General features: G+C 37.2%; 1 protein-coding gene and 1 pseudogene across 2 annotated transcripts in view; both read left to right on the forward strand.

The window, feature by feature from the left end:
• Nucleotides 1–16,814, forward strand: part of CYSLTR1 (cysteinyl leukotriene receptor 1) — a 100,492-nt gene that overhangs the window by 30,116 nt on the left and 53,562 nt on the right. The gene's annotated exons all lie outside the window — the stretch shown is intronic.
• Nucleotides 322–7,792, forward strand: LOC103232240 (E3 ubiquitin-protein ligase XIAP pseudogene; annotated as a pseudogene).

Raw genomic sequence — 16,814 nt, forward strand, 5'->3', positions numbered from 1 at the left:
TTCTTTCTAATTGAAGTCCTCTCTTTAGCATTTCTTGTAGGACAGGTGTTCTGTTGATGAAGTTTCTCAGCTTTTGTCTGTCTGGGAAAATCTTTGTTTGTCTTTTATATTTCAAGGATATCTTCACTGAGTATACTATTGTAGGTTAAAACTTATTTTTTCAGCCCACCTGGCAGGGGTGGCCTGGCCCAGGCTGCTTGCCCACTTTTCCTGGACTGCCAATGGACGGCATGGGTGGGTGGGTGACTTCAAGCCCCTCAGGACTGCCTTCCTAAATCCTGTGACACCTAAGTAAAGGTGGACAAGTCCTATTTCCAAGAGATGACTTTTAACAGTTTTTAAGGATCTAAAACGTGTGTACCTTCATCAATAAGGATGAAAAATTTGTAGAAGAGTTTAGATTAAAAACTTTTGCTAATTTTCCAAGTAGTAGTCCTGTTTCAGCATCAACACTGGCACAAGCAAGGTTTCTTTATACGAGTGAAGGAGATACCATGCAGTGCTTTAGTTGTCATGCAGCCATAGATAGATGGCAATAGGGAGACTCAGCAGTTGGAAGACACAGGAAACTATCCCCAAATTGCAGATTTATCAATGGCTTTTATTTTGAAAATAGTGCCACACAGCCTTTCAAATCCTGGTATCCAAAATGGTCAGTACAAAGTTGAAAACTATCTGGGAAGCAGAAATCATTTTGCTTTAGACAGGCCATCTGAGATGCATGCAGGTTTTAGATGTATCTTTTGAGAACTGGGCAGGTTTTAGATGTATCAGACACCATATACCCAAGGAACCCTGCCATGTATAGTGAAGAAGCTACATTAAAGTCCTTTCAGAACTGGCCAGACTATGCCCACCTATCCCCAAAAGAGTTTGCAAGTGCTGGACTCTACTACACAGGTATTGATGACCAAGTGCAGTGCTTTTGTTGTGGTGGAAAACTGAAAAATTGGGAACCTTGTGATAGTGCCTGGTCAGAACACAGGTGACACTTTCCTAATTGCTTCTTTGGGGTCAGAATTTTAATATTCAAAGTGAATCTGATGCTGTGAGTTCTGATAGGAATTTCCCAAATTCAACAAATCTTCCAAGAAATCCATTCATGGCGGATTATGAAGCACGGATCATTACTTTTGGGATGTGAATATACTCAGTTAACAAAGGAGCAGCTTGGAAGAGCTGAATTTTATGCTTTAGGTGAAGGTGATAAAGTAAAGTGCTTTCACTGTAGAGGAGGGCTAACTGATTGGAAGCCCAGTGAAGACCACTGAGAACAACATGCTAAATGGTATCCAGGGTGTAAATATCTGTTAGAACAGAAAGGACAAGAATATATAAACAATATTCATTTAACCCATTCACTTGAGGAGTGTCTCATAAGAACTACTGAGAAAACACTATCACTAACTAGAAGAATTGATGATATCATCTTCCAAAATCCTATGGTACAAGAAGCTATACAAATGGGGTTCACTTTCAAGGACATTAAGAAAATAATGGAGGAAAAATTCAGATATCTGGGAGCAACTATAAATCACTTGAGGTTCTGGTTGCAGATCTAGTGAATGCTCAGAAAGAAAGTCCACAAGATGAATCAAGTCAGACTTCATTTCACAAAGAGATTACTACTGAAGAGCAGCTAAGGTGCCTGCAAATGAAGGAGCTTTGCAAAATCTCTATGTATAGAAATATTGCTATCATTTTTGTTCCCTATGGACATGTAGTCAGTTGTAAACAACATGCTGAAACAGTTGACAAATGTCCCATGTGCTACACAGTCATTACTTTCAAGCAAAAAAATTTTATGTCTTAATATAACTCCATACTAGGCATGTTATGTTCTTCTTACTACCCTGATTGAATGTGTGATGTGAACTGACTTTAAGTAATCAGAATTGAATTCCATTAGCATTTGCTACCAAGTAGGAACAAAAATGTACATGGCAGTGTTTTCATTAACAATATAATCTTTGAATTTCTGGATTCTTCAGGGCATTAGCTGTATTATTTATCTAATTTTTTTGCTGTAATTTAATTGAAACCCTAGGCCAAGAAGCATCATATTATAAGTGATCACAATGTGTATTCATAGTATACTGACTTGATTTCTAAGTGCAAGTGAATTAATCATCTGGATTTTTTATTCTTTTTAACTAAGCTTAACAAATGGAGCATTCTGCATATAAACATGGAGATTACAGAGTTAATATCCCCAATCACATAGTTTGTTTTGTGTGAAAAAAGGATAAATTGTTCCACACTGGTGGAAAGATAGAGATTATTTTTAGAGGTTTGTTGTTGTGTTTTAGGATTCTGTCCATTTCCTCTTAAAATTATAAACACGTTCTTGTGCAAATGATTTTTTAATGTGATTTGCAATTTTTTAAAGGGTATTTAATGATAGAGTACCATTGAGCCAACATGTACTGACATAGAAAGATGTCAAAGATATATTAAGTGTAAAATGCAAGTGGCAAAATGCTATGTATATTCTGAGCCAAATCAAAGTATGTAAGTTTTTTAGATGTATAGAACAAAAGATTTGGAAAGTTATGCACCAAACTGTTAAAAGTGGTTTCTCTTCAGGGGGGTGGGGGGAGGGGCCCCACAAGGGTTTTATAGGGGCCTTTCACTTTTCTATTTTTTTATATTGTTCTGTTTGAGTTTTTTATAAGTATGTATTACTTTTGTAGTCAGAATTTTTAGAAAGTATTTTACTGATTTAAAGGCTTAGGCATGTTCAAATGCCTGCAAAATTACTTATCACTCAGCTTTAGTTTTTCTAATCCAAGAAGGCAGGGCAGTTAGCCTTTTTGGTGCCAGTGTGAAATGTCAATGCTTTTATGTTTTTCCTGCTTTGTGGATGAAAAATATTTCTGAGTGGTAGTTTTTTGACAGACAGACAGACATGTCTTCTTATCTTGTTTCAAAATAAGTATTTCTCATTTTGTAAAATAAAATATAAAATATGTCTCAGATCTTCCAATTAATTAGTAAGGGTTCATTCTTAATCCTGGCTAGTTTAAGCCTGCCTAAGTCACTTTACTAAAAGATATTTGCTAACCCAGTGTTTTAAACATCTGTCAGCTTATGTAGGTAAGAGTAGAAGCATGTTTGTGCACTGCTTGTAGTTATAGTGACAGTTTTCCATGTTAAGAGTCTCATATCATCTTGTATCTTAAAGCTTCATGTGAGTTTTTAATGTTAGGATGATTAAGATGTATATAGGACAAAATGTTAAGTCTTTCCTCTACCTACATTTGTTTTCTTGACTAGTAATAGTAGTAGATACTTATGAAATAAATATTCTCTCAAAATTCTTAAAACCTCTTGGAAATTATAAAAAATATTGGCAAGAAAAGAATAGTTGTTTAAATATTTTTTAAAAGACACTTGAATAAGAGTCGGTAGGGTATAAGCTAGAAGTTTAAAAATGCTTCATAGAACATCCAGGGTTTACATTACAAGATTCTCACAACAAACCTATTGTAGAGGTGAGGAAGGCATGTTACTACAGAGAAATGTTTGAGAGTAAAACTGTAAAAAATTATATTTTTGTTGTACTTTCTAAAAGAAAGAGTGTTGTTGTGTTCACCTATCTTCGGTTGATCACTACTTTAAGTGGTATTCATTTAAAACATGGCAAATTTATTTTATTTATTTATTTTTCTTTTTGAGATGGAGTCTTGCTCTGTTGCCCAGGCTGAAGAGCAGTGGCTTGATCTTGGCTCAGTGCAACCTCTGCCTCCCAGGTTCAACAGATTCTCCTGCCTCAGCTCCCTGAGTAGCTGGGATTACAGGGGAGCACCACCATGCCTGGCTAATTTTTGTATTTTTAGTAGATGGGATTTTACCATATTGCCCAGGCTGGTCTCAAACTCCTGACCTCAAGAGATCTGCCCACCTTGGCCTCCCAAAGTGCTGGGATTACAGCCTTGAGCCACTGCACACCCAGCCAGAATGTTGCAAATTTAAATCAGCGTTTTAAAAATTAAATAATGACTGCCCTGCTTATGTTTTAGTATGTAAATCCTCAGTTCTTCACCTTTGTACTGTCTGTCACTTAGTTTGGTTATACAGTCATTAACTTGAATTTGATCTGTATAGTCTAGACTTTAAGTTTAAATTTAAAGTGTTCTGCAAGGGGAGAAAAGTGTTAAAATTTTTAAAATATGTTTTCCAGGACACATCAGCTCCAAGTCAGGTAGGTAGTTCAATCTAGTTGTTAGTTAAGGACTCCAGGAATAATTTGTTTTAGCATAAGGCTTTTCCTGTTCTGGGAGCAGCAGTTTTTATTAAAATTTTTCTTCTAAAACTTGTGTGTTTAGGGTTAAGAAAGACATTTTTTTCTTCTCTGTGAGTTGTGAAATTTAATGCACAACACTGATGTGCTAACAAGTTTATTTTAAGAATTGTTTAGAAATGCTGTTGCTTCAGGTTCTTAAAATCACTCAGCACTCCAACTTTTAATCAAATTTTAGGAGACTTACCAGCATTTGTCTGTGTTTGAACTATAAAAAGCACTGGATCTTTTCCATCTAATTCTGCAAAAATGATCATTTGCAAAGTCAAAACTATAACCATATCCAAATCTTTTCCCCCTCCCAAGAGTTCTCAGTGTCTACAGGTAGACATTCCTTTTCTATATAAAGTTCACTCTAGGATTTCAAGTCACCACTTATTTTACATTTTAGTCATGCAAAAATTCAAGTTGTTTTGTAATAAGTACTTATCTTTATTTGTAGTAATTTAGTCTGCTGATCAAAAGCATTGTCTTAATTTTTGAGAAATGGTTTTAGCATTTACAAACTAAATTCCAGTTATTTAATTAATGGCTTTATATTGCCTTTCTTGCTACATTTGTTTTATTCCCCTGTCCCTTTGATTACAGGCTAAGGTAGGGTAGAGTGGGTGTAGTGAGTGTATATGATGTGATTTGGCCTTGTGTATTATGATATTTTGTTATTTTTGTTGTTATATTATTTACATTGCAGTAGTTGTTTTTTCTGTTTTCATTTTAGTGGATAAAATTTGTATTTTGAACAATGAAAAAAAGTCACCTTTTTCTTCAGCACCTTAAATATGTTATGCCACTATCTCCTGACCTGTAAGGTATCCAGTGAAAAGTCTACTGCCAGATTTATTGGAAATCCACTGCATATTATTTGCTTATTTTCTCTTGATGATTTTAGGATATTTTCTTTATCTTTGATTCTTCAGGGTTTGATTATTAAAACCCTTAAGGTAGTCTTTTTGAGTTAAATCTGCTTAGTGTTCTATACACTTATTCTTTTTGGATATGGATATCTTTCTCTAGGTTTGGAAAGTTCTCTGTTATTATCCTTTTGCATAAAATTTCTACCCCTATGTGTTTTGCTACCTTCTTTTTAAGGCCAATAATAACTCTTAGATTTGCCCTTTTGAAGCTATTTTTCTAGTAAGCCTGCTTCATTGCTTTCTGTTCTCTTTTCTTTTGTCTCCTGTGACTGTGTAGTTTTAAATAGCCTGTCCTCAAGCTCACTAATTCTTTCTTCTCCTTGATGAATTCTGCTATTAAAAGAGTCTGATGCAAATTTTAGTATACCAACTGCATGTTGTCATACTAAATTGCAGCTCCAGAATTTCTGCTTGATTATTTTTATGTATTTCAATCTCTTCATTAAGTTTATCTGATACAATTCTGAATTCTTTCTCTGTGTTAGATTGCTTTTTCCTTTTTTTTTCTTTTTTTTTTTTTTTAGTTTCCTCGAAACAGCTAGTTTGAATTCTTTGTCTGAAAGGTCACATATTTCTGTTGCTAAAGCATTTGTCCCTGGCGCCTTATTTATTTCATTTGGTGAAGTAACGTTTTCCTGGATGATCTTGATACTTGTAGATGTTCATCTGTGTCTGCGAATTGAAGAATTTGGTATTCATTGTAGTCTTTGCAGTCTGGGCTTATTTGTATCTGTCCTTCTAGGGAAGGCTTTCTAGATATTCAAAAGGATGTGGGTGTGCGATCTAAGCTGTATCTGAATCTTGGGGCACCACATGCCCAGTAATGTTGTGACTCTTGCAGACTCATAGAAGTTCCACCTTGATGGTCTTGGATAAGATGTGGGAAAATTCTACAGATTGCCAGGCAGAGATTCTTGTTCTCTTCCCTTACTTTCTTCCAAATAGATGTAGTCTCTCCCTCTCTCCATTGTGAACCACCTAGAGCTGAGGGTAGAGTGACTCAAGCATCCCTGTGGCTACCACCACTGTGACTGTACTGGGTCAGCACAGCACTGAGTATCACCCCAGGCCTGCTGTAACCACTCCCTGGCTACTGTCTATGTTTACCCAAGGCCCTAGGGAATCTATAATCAGCAGGTGGTAAAGCCAACCAGGCTTGTGTCCCTCTCTTAATAGTAGCAAGTTTCCCCATTCTTTGGGTGGGTCCTGTGGTGCCATTCAGGAGTCCGGGAATAGAATCAAAATCCTTAGGCGTCTACCTGCTGTGCTATTGCACTGCACCTGAGTTGGCACTCAAATTACAAAAGGCAGTCCTTCCCACTCTTCCCTCCCCTTTCCAAAGCAGAGAAGCCTCATCTCATGGCCACCATAACCATAGGCCCATGGAGACTACTGTCAGATTACCACCAATGTTCCCTTAAAGGCCAAGTTCCCTTTAGTCAGTTTGTAGTCAATGCTGCCCAACCTGGGACTCACCCTACAGAACAGTAGGTTCCCTTCCAGCCCAAGAAACATACAGAAATGCCATACAGGAGCCATATTATTGATTTGAGGACCCCAAGAGGTCATTTGGTGGTCTGCCTCCCTGTGGCCAAGCTGGTATATAAGGTGTAAGACCAAATCCCCCTCACTTTTTTCTCTCCCTTCAGAAGCAGAAGGAATCTTACCTCAACCACTAGAGCTTGGAATATGCTGAGTTTCACCGGAAGCCAGCAGCTCTCAGTGTCACCAAAGACCACCAGCAATGTACCTGGATATCATTTCTGGTTATTCAAGGCCCAAGGGCTCTTCAGTTGGCCGGTGATGAGTGTTGCCGGGACTGGGTCCTTCCCTTCAAGGATGTCTAGAAATGTCATTCAGGAGTTAGGGCCTGGAAAGGGAGCCTCATTGCTCTAACAGGTGCCCTATCCTGCTATGGATGATGTGGCATCCAAGATGCAAGATAAAGTCTTCCCCACTTTTCTCTTTTGTCTCTTCAAGCAGACTTGCAAGCTGTGCAGGCTGGGATAAGAAGAAGGATAATATGAGCACTCCCTTGGCCTGGTTGGTGTCTCAGTAGATCACATGTCCCCCTAGTCCACTGTATCTGGGCACAGTTTAGAACTAGGATTTTCCTAGGAGTTGCAGTCCTTGCAGCCTAGGCTGCCTTTCAAGATTATTTAGAGCCCCAGGGCACTTTACCCCTGGTGGCGAGACATGCAGGAACTCAAGTTCTGACTGCTGGAGTTAGTAATTCTCCCCTGACTAAGGCTGGTTTAAATGCTCTCTCTGTGGGCAGGTGTCAGTTGAGTTTCATCCAGTTTTTCTTTCTGCTTTAGTAGGACAGCACTGAGTTCAATGCCTCACAATTGCTGCACTCTCCTTCTCTGGCACACAGAAACACTTTTTCAACCACACTGTCACTCCTACTCACTGCTAGGGAATAGGAGAGTAGTGGCATTGATAATTCAACGCTGTTGTTTCTACCTTTTTAGTGCCTCTATCTTCAATATGAACTTAAAACCAGGTACTGTGAGTACTCACCTAATTTTTGGTTCTTATGAAGGTGATTTTTTGTAGCTGGTTGTTAAAGTGATGTCCCTGCTGGGAAGACAATTGGTGGAACTTTCCATTCTGCCTTCTTGCTCCATCCTCTGATATAATTACTATTTTTAAAAAGTACAAAGAAGAGCTAGAGACAAATTAAGTAAAAACAGAAATTTGAATTCTGTGGTTGAACCATCAACTCTCTAGTCAACTGTTCTCCAAGGTTCTAACATCGTGAGAATACACTGTACTTCCTTCCTTCTAATTCTTCCACATCCGACTTTTCTAACCCTTTATTTACTGTGCCTTCTGGAACACCCTTTCCATTATGAGTGAGTTCTCCTATGTCCTAAACCTTTTCAGAAAATTCTCTCACCATGTTCTTGCCTTAAGCTAACCTTGGTCTTTCTCATCAAAAGTATGCTGCTTATTTTTCTACATCCCATATACTGTGAGCCAGAGTCTATCAGCTGTCTCTTGGCTCGCTGATGCTACTCTAAATCATTACTTTTCTACCATAATGCAAAAAGACATTCATCTATGTCATCCTCTAATCTTTCTTATTCACATCATCTGTCAACGTCCTAGACAGTTCTCCTTTCTACCCGCTAAATTCTATGACGACATTGGTAACTTCATCTTCCATTTGAACAACCAACCCAGCAAGTTGACTTCAATTTTTACCACCTTATCTGAAACAATGTCCATTCATATTCCATCTTGGTTACTCATTCCATGCCCATGCCCAGGGCCTTATTTATCACCACAGAACTGAAATTTGGAACTCTAGTGTACAACACTCTGACTAAAGCCCATAGGATTTCAGATCTCTCACATCCCTTTTACCACTACACCAGTTCATACATCTGAGTGAGTCTTCAAGTCTTTTGTGCCCTCCCTTTTCTGCCAATCTATTAAACTTCTTCATAATTTTACTTTTAACTATTATTTTGGTTGCATTCTATTGTTGCTAGCTATATTTTTTATAGTTTCAACTTTTATTTAGATTAAGGGGTACATTGTGCACTTTGTTACATGGGTATACTGCATAATGCTGAGGTTTGGGGTACAAATGATCTCAACACCCAGGTAGGGAACACAGTACCCAATAGGTAGTTTTTCAGCCCATGCCCACTTCCCTTCCTCCCCCTTCAGGTAGTCCGCAGTGTCCATTGTTCCAATCTTTATGTCTATATGTATTCAATATTTAGCTCCCACTTGTAAGCAAGGAAGTGTGGTATTTGGTTTTTGGTTCCTATGTTAATTTGCTTAGGATAATTGCCTCCAGCTCCATCCATGTTGGTTTGTTTTATATAGCTGCATAGTATTTCATGGTATATATGTACCACATTTTCTTTAACCAGTCTATCATTGATGGCCATTTAGGTTGATTCCATGTCTTTGCCATTGTGAATAGCAGTTTGATGAACATGTGCATGGATGTGCTTTTTGATAGACTGAATTATTTTCCCTTGGCTATATAGCCACTAGTGAGGTTGCTGGGTCAAATAGAGTTCCATTTAAAGTTTTTCAACAAATCTCCAAACTGCTTTCCATAGCGACTCAACTAGTTTGCATTCCCACTAGCAGTGTATAAGCACTCCCTTTTCTCCACAGCCCCACCAGCATCTTTTATTTTTAACTTTTTACTAATTGCCATTTTGACTGTTGTGAGATGGTATTTTACTGTGGTTTTAATTTGCATTTCTCTGGTGATTAGTGATGTTGGGTATTTTGTTTGTTTGTTTGTTTGTTTAATTTATTTTTTTATTATTATTATACTTTAAGTTCTAGGGTACATGTGCATAACGTGCAGGTTTGTTACATATGTATACTTGTGCCATGTTGCTGTGCTGCACCCATCAACTCGTCAGCACCCATCAACTCGTCATTTACATCAGGTATAACTCCCAATGCCATCCCTCCCCCCTCCCCCCTCCCCAGGATTATGTGGCACATATACACCATGGAATACTATGCAGCCATTAAAAAGGATGAGTTTGTATCCTTTCTAGGGACATGGATGCAGCTGGAAACCATCATTCTTAGCAAACTATCACAAGAACAGAAAACCAAACACCGCATGTTCTCACTCATAGGTGGAATTGAACAATGAGATCACTTGGACTTGGGATGTTGGGTATTTTTTATGTTTGATGGTCATTTGTACAACTTCTTTTGAGAAGGGTCTATTCCTGTTGTTTGCCCATTTTTAAATTGGATTATTTTGTGCTTGTTGATTTATGTTCCTTACAGATTCTGGATATTAGACCTTTGTCAGGTGTACAGTTTGCAAATATTTTCTCCCATTCTGTAAGCTACACATTTACTCTGTTGGTAGTTTATTTTGCTTTGCGGAAATTCTTTAGTTAAATTAAGTTCTACTTGTCTATTTTTGGTTTTTTTTGAATTGATTTTTGGGACTTAGCCATAAATTATTTGCCAAAGTCAGTGTTGAGAAGGGTATTTCCTAGGTTTTCTACTAGTATTTTTAAAGTTCGAGGTTTTCCATTTAAGACTTTAATTCATCTTCAGTTAATTTTTGTATATAGTGAGAGGTATAGGGTCCATTCTTTTGCATATGGCTAGCCAGTTATCCCAGCACCATTTATTGAATAGGGAGTCCTTTCCCCATTGCTTATTTTTGTCAGTTTTGTCAAAGATCAGATGGTTGTAGGTGCGTACATTTATTTCTGGGTTCTATATTGTGTTTCATTGGTATGTGTCTGTTTTTGTACCAATATCATGCTATTTTGGTTACTGTAGCCTCATAGTATGGTTTGACGTTGAGTAATGTGATGACTCGAGCTTTGTTCCTTTTGCTTACGATTGCTTTGGTAAATCAGGCTTTCTTTGGTTTCACATAAATTTTTAGAATTCATTTTTCTGACTGTGAAAAATGACATTGGTATTTTGATGGGATAACGTTAAATCCATAAATGGCTTTGGACAGTATGGCCATTTTAACAATATTGATTCTTCCATTCTATGAGCATGGAATATGTTTCCATTTATTTGTATCATCTCTGATTTCTTTTAGCAGCATTTTGTTATTCTCTTTGTATAGATCTTTAATCTTCTTGATTAGATAAATTTCTAGCTATTTCAACATTTGTGGCTATTGTAAATGGAATTGCATTCTTGATTTGGTTCTTAGCTAAAATGTTTTTGGTGTATACAAATGCAACTGATTTTTGTACATTGATTTCATATTCTGAAACTTTACTGAATTTTTTAATTAGTTCTGGGAGGTTTGTTTTGCAGTGTCTTTAAGGTTTTCTATGCATATAATCAGCAGCAGCAGAGATAGTTTGACTTCTTTTCCTATTTGAATGCCTTTTATTTCTTTGCCTTGCCTAATTGCTTTGGCTAAGACTTCTTTGGTAGCATCCTTAACTTCCTTACTCCATTGTCCTTTCATAACATTTGCTCTGTGGCCCCCAGTTTTAGATCAATTGAAACATTTGTATATTTTCTCTCCTACACTCAGGGTGCTTGCTGAGCACTACTGGAATAAATCACACAATCATGCAGACTGGGGCTGTTAAAAATTCACATTCTCAAACCTCAATTGGGCCATCAGTCCCTTCTTGGTCATATTTCTCTCCCATTCTCCAGAGTCAATTATTCCAACCTCCACCAATCTTTCAATGACCTGAACCCTACTGCAGCCTATTTTTTTTCTCAGTAGATAATATTGTCTCTTATTTTATCAAGAAAATTAAACCATTCAGGAATGGGCAAACTATATTTACAGCCCTACTTCCTCTTTCCCTTATATATCAGTATTCTTTTCTCACTCTGCATCTTCTAGTAGCTTGCAATTCCCTAGAAGACAAACTCAAATTATCTAGAATGGCATATAACACCCTTTATGATCTACTTTCTGCATTTTTTTATACCTAATTTCTCACTTTTAAGCCCTGAAGTCCAATCACACACAGACACACACACACCCAAACACACACACATGCACACATATACAACTTTCATCTTGTATTTTCAAATACAAGATGATCAAAATGTTAGATGTTCCTTAAATATGTCAGGCTACTTCGCACCTCCATTCCTTGCTCGTTCTACTTTCTCCCCCTACTTAGGATACTGTTCCCCATATGCCCCACCCTTCTCTCTTTTATAAAGCCTTTTCTACAAATGCATGCCCCCGTTTACTACTTTTATGCTCTGTGTCCTTTATCAACTTCTATCACAGCAGCTGCAATAATGCAGTGCATTTATTTGTTAACATATCTGTGTCTCCCTCTAGTAGACTGTAAGCCCTTAGTGGGCAAGGTCTATGTCTTGTTTTCCAAATATCTAGCACAGAATTGATACATATTAAGTGGCTAATCCATCCCCTTTAATATAACTACTATTTCAAAGTAATACAGAGCATCTAGAAAGTTTTTAGGGAAGAGGGGATGTAAGAGATTGTCTTAACAATGGTTAGAATTACATATAATAGTGATGAGGACAAAGGGCATTTTATAAATGGCAAAACAGCATTTTGCCATCCTTAAAATGTCCTGAGCAAAGAAAAAGAGACAAAACGAGAGATGGAGCTGTTCATAGCATCATTTGCATGAAACACATATGGTAAACAACAGGAAAGTAACTCTATGCGGTTAGGAGGGCATATTATTGTAGTCTTGAATAGTTCTTTGAGCTTAATTAATAGGCCACTGGAGACCTTTGAGAGGGAAAGGATATGATTAAAACTGTGCTTTAAGAATAATTCAGCATAAGTGATAAGGACAGATTGAACAGAAGATAAATAAGAAAAAAAGAAAGTTGTGATTTGTAAATTCAGCAAACAATATTCGCATATTGTAAACAAAGAGCAAAAATAATGGATCAATCCTTGCCTTTTGTGCAGTCCTTTGCACAACAGTTTATTTAACTGTCATGATTTGTAGTAGTATATGAATTTGTCTTGTGCCAGTGTCTATTGAAAGGCTTTGTGGAATCTGAAACTTAATTATATGCTTTAGTGAAAATAGCACTGGACTGTAAGTGAGGTGTCTTTACTCTGCCACTAATTCTGTCTGTTACTTTTGGCAGTCATTTTAACTTTCTGGGTCATGAAGGAAGGGTATTAGATGTTCTCCAAGTGCTCTTCCATCCTAACATTCTATAAAACTAAGTCATTCAATCCCAAACAGAGATTTTTGTAGCCTCTTATGGTAGTTTCCTTTCACTGAGTAACTCCGCTTGATAATTGTTTTCAGTAACCTGACATACTCCTTTTATTAGCTGTTCAAAGTGACACACCTCACAGTTGTGTGGGAACATAGCTGTCATCTCTTTTCATATTACTCACTTTGTGATCATATTTGGTCTCAAATCCTCGTGAAAGTCTGAACACCAAGATACTGATAAGTTACTCTTTGTCATGCCATTTCTTATTCTAAAGGGTGCCCAGGAATTACTGGAAGAAGTTTTCAAAGAACTGAATACACCTTAGAGAATCAAATTTCATATTATGCTAACAGGTTTATAGTAACAGAAGGGGTCCTGAGAAGTCATTCAATACCATCTAATGGGACAGGAATTATCCCCTTTCCTGTAAACAACAAGGAGTTTCTAAAAAGGGAGAAGGTATGATCAATGTGGTGTTCAATCAGGACTACCTCTTCATTGCTGATATACTTTTCACACTTACACCAATTTTTGTTCTTTCTCTCCCACCTTCTCTCTCTAGCTCTACTTGCAACTAAACAGTACATTTTTTGACTGGTGTTTGATAAACTACACAAATTTACTTGGCATTCACCTTAGTTATACCTCAATTTTTCAAAGTTATTCAGATTTTTAACTCCCATCCACCAGTTGACAACATCTGCATAAAATAATGACTCCCTTTCCTTGCCTATAATTGAGGATATTAATAACGCAGTGATAGACAAAGGCCAATCCTGTGAAATATAGTTATATCTCTCCCAGGGAAACACAGATCAGGTGTCATCCTCACACATAATCCCTGCCACCAAATCAATGCCAAGCAGTAACATCTAGTGAGGGCTTACTATGTCCCAAGCCCTGGGTTAAGCTCTAAGAGAGCACAAAGATGAGTGAAACCTGCTCCCTGTCCTAAGGAGTTTCATTTAAGAAGTGTTAAGCCAAGTACATAAATGGATAAAATAAAGGCTTAGAAAACTATTTTTGAAGGAATGCATATACTATAATACTAGGCAGAAAGTAGTAAGTTCTATGGTTAGACCATATTTTTCTGTTTTGTTATGAAGAATAGAATTTATTTATTTATTTATTTTTACAGTACAGGCATTTTATTAGCAAGAAGAATTTTTTTTTTTTACCTCCCAGATATCCTTCTCTCTCTTTTTTTAATTTTTTTAATTTTTTTTATTTTTTTATTATTATTATACTTTAAGTTCTAGGGTACATGTGCATAACGGGCAGGTTTGTTACATATGTATACTTGTGCCATGTTGGTATGCAGCACCCATCAACTCGTCAGCACCCATCAACTCGTCATTTACATCAGGTATAACTCCCAATGCAATCCCTCCCCCCTCCCCCCCTCTCCGTGATAGGCCCCAGTGTGTGATGTTCCCCTTCCCGAGTCCAAGTGATCTCATTGTTCAGTTCCCACCTATGAGTGAGAACATGCGGTGCTTGGTTTTCTGATCTTGTGATAGTCTGCTAAGAATGATGGTTTCCAGCTGCATCCATGTCCCTACAAAGGACACAAACTCATCCTTTTTTTATGGCTGCATAGTATTCCATGGTGTATATGTGCCACATTTTCTTAATCCAGTCTGTCACTGATGGACATTTGGGTTGATTCCAAGTCTTTGCTATTGTGAATAGTGCCGCAATAAACATACGTGTGCATGTGTCTTTATAGCAGCATGATTTATAATCCTTTGGGTATATACCCAGTAATGGGATGACTGGGTCATATGGTACATCTAGTTCTAGATCCTTGAGGAGTCGCCATACTGTTTTCCATAATGGTTGAACTAGTTTACAATCCCACCAACAGTGTAAAAGTGTTCCTATTTCTCCACATCCTCTCCAGCACCTGTTGTTTCCTGACTTCCATCAGAGTGAACAGGCAACCTACAGAATGGGAGAAAATTTTTGCAATCTACTCATCTGACAAAGGGCTAATATCCAGAACCTACAAAGAACTCAAACAAATTTACAAGAAAAAAACAAACAACCCCATCAAAAAGTGGGCAAAGGATATGAACAGATATTTCTCAAAAGAAGACATTCATACAGCCAACAGACACATGAAAAAATGCTCGTCATCACTGGCCATCAGAGAAATGCAAATCAAAACCACAATGAGATACCATCTCACACCAGTTAGAATTGCAATCATTAAGAAGAATAGAATTTAAAGTTTCAAATCAGGCTGGTAGGCTCTTTACAATTCCAGTTTGATTTCTTCTTAGTATATCTTAATGTTTAATATAAGCTGATCTTGTCAGTATCTTTACCAAAATCTTCCTAGATATAAAAATTAAACTTAGAGGCTCCATTTCCAGTCCTATTATTTAAACTTTCACTTGAACCTCAGTAAATTTAGCTGAATTAATTAAATTAATAGTTTGGGGTAATTAAGGCTTAGGTAAACAAGGCTCAGCAGACATTTCATTTTATATATGACAAAACCATAAACCATTAATCATATAATCAAAATCCATTTAATTCAATTCAATTTAATTTAATTAATAACTTTTCATGTACCATTTACTTACACAGTTATAAGGTCACCTCCCTTTCATTCTACTCACTAAGAACGGATACATGGCTATGTATTTTTAAGAGGAATGTAACTACATTACTGTTTTCTGCAACTCTTGGGGAAATAAGGTACAGTCTGCTCCTCCACACCAAGAATACCCAATATCAGGCAACTGGACAGTTTTGTTTCCCCATTGACTCCTTCCTTAATGGTACCGTGTGCTTTTTTTTTTTCAAGAGCTTCTTTCAGCACTACAAAAACCTGCCTTTACCTGGGAAACCTCAACTGCTTCCCCAGATTTTACTTTACTTTAGCATAGAAACCTCACCTGGACTCAGGCCACAGATGCCTGATAAACTATTTCTGTTTGGAGCATTTATATGCAGATTCTACACTGTTTCACTCCCACCTTGCCAAAAATATGTCTGAGATAAGTAAATATTCACCTGAAGCACCTTGACTAATCACTCAAACATTTTTATTTACAAGTCCACACTTCTGCTGCTGCCACTGTTAAGGATTTTTATAGCTTGGCTTTAGACCACATTTTCCTCCTTAGAAAATCACCACAGGCCTCCTAATTACCAAGTCCAATTGCCATTTTACAAGCCTCATTCTCTTTGGTCTTTTGGAACATTTCAAACCAATGACCACATTCTTTCTTAAAAACCACTCCTTTGGATTCTACAATACTACACATTTTTCGTTTTTTTTCCTCTCTGATACCCTTTTGCTGTCTTTTCTCCTTTGTTATCTTCATTTTACAGATGAAGAAACAGTATCAGAGAAGTTAAGTAACTTGCCCAAGGTTACACAGCTAAGTGAAGAAACAATGATTCAAACTCAGATCATTCTTGGACAAAGACTATTGTGTTATAGCTGCTTTACCCATATTGTCTTTGCTTCATTAGAAAATTTCCTTTGTAGGGACATGGATGCAGCTGGAAACCATCATTCTTAGCAAACTATCACAAGAACAGAAAACCAAGCACCGCATGTTCTCACTCATAGGTGGGAACTGAACAATGAGATCACTTGGACTCAGGAAGGGGAACATCACACACAGGGGCCTATCATGGGGAAGGGGGAGGGGGGGAGGGATTGCATTGGGAGTTATACCTGATGTAAATGATGAATTGATGGGTGCTGACGAGTTGATGGGTGCAGCACACCAACATGGCACAAGTATACATATGTAACAAACCTGCACGCAATGTACATGTACCCTAGAACTTAAAGTATAATTTAAAAAAAAAAAGAAAGAAAACTTAAAAAAAAATTTTAAAAAAAGGAAAAAAAAAAAGAAAATTAAACTAATTTTTCTCCTTTCTTAAAGGAGAAGTGATTTAGTATA

The sequence above is a fragment of the Chlorocebus sabaeus genome, chromosome X, assembly GCF_047675955.1.
Source record: "Chlorocebus sabaeus isolate Y175 chromosome X, mChlSab1.0.hap1, whole genome shotgun sequence".
Classification (NCBI taxonomy): domain Eukaryota; kingdom Metazoa; phylum Chordata; class Mammalia; order Primates; family Cercopithecidae; genus Chlorocebus; species Chlorocebus sabaeus.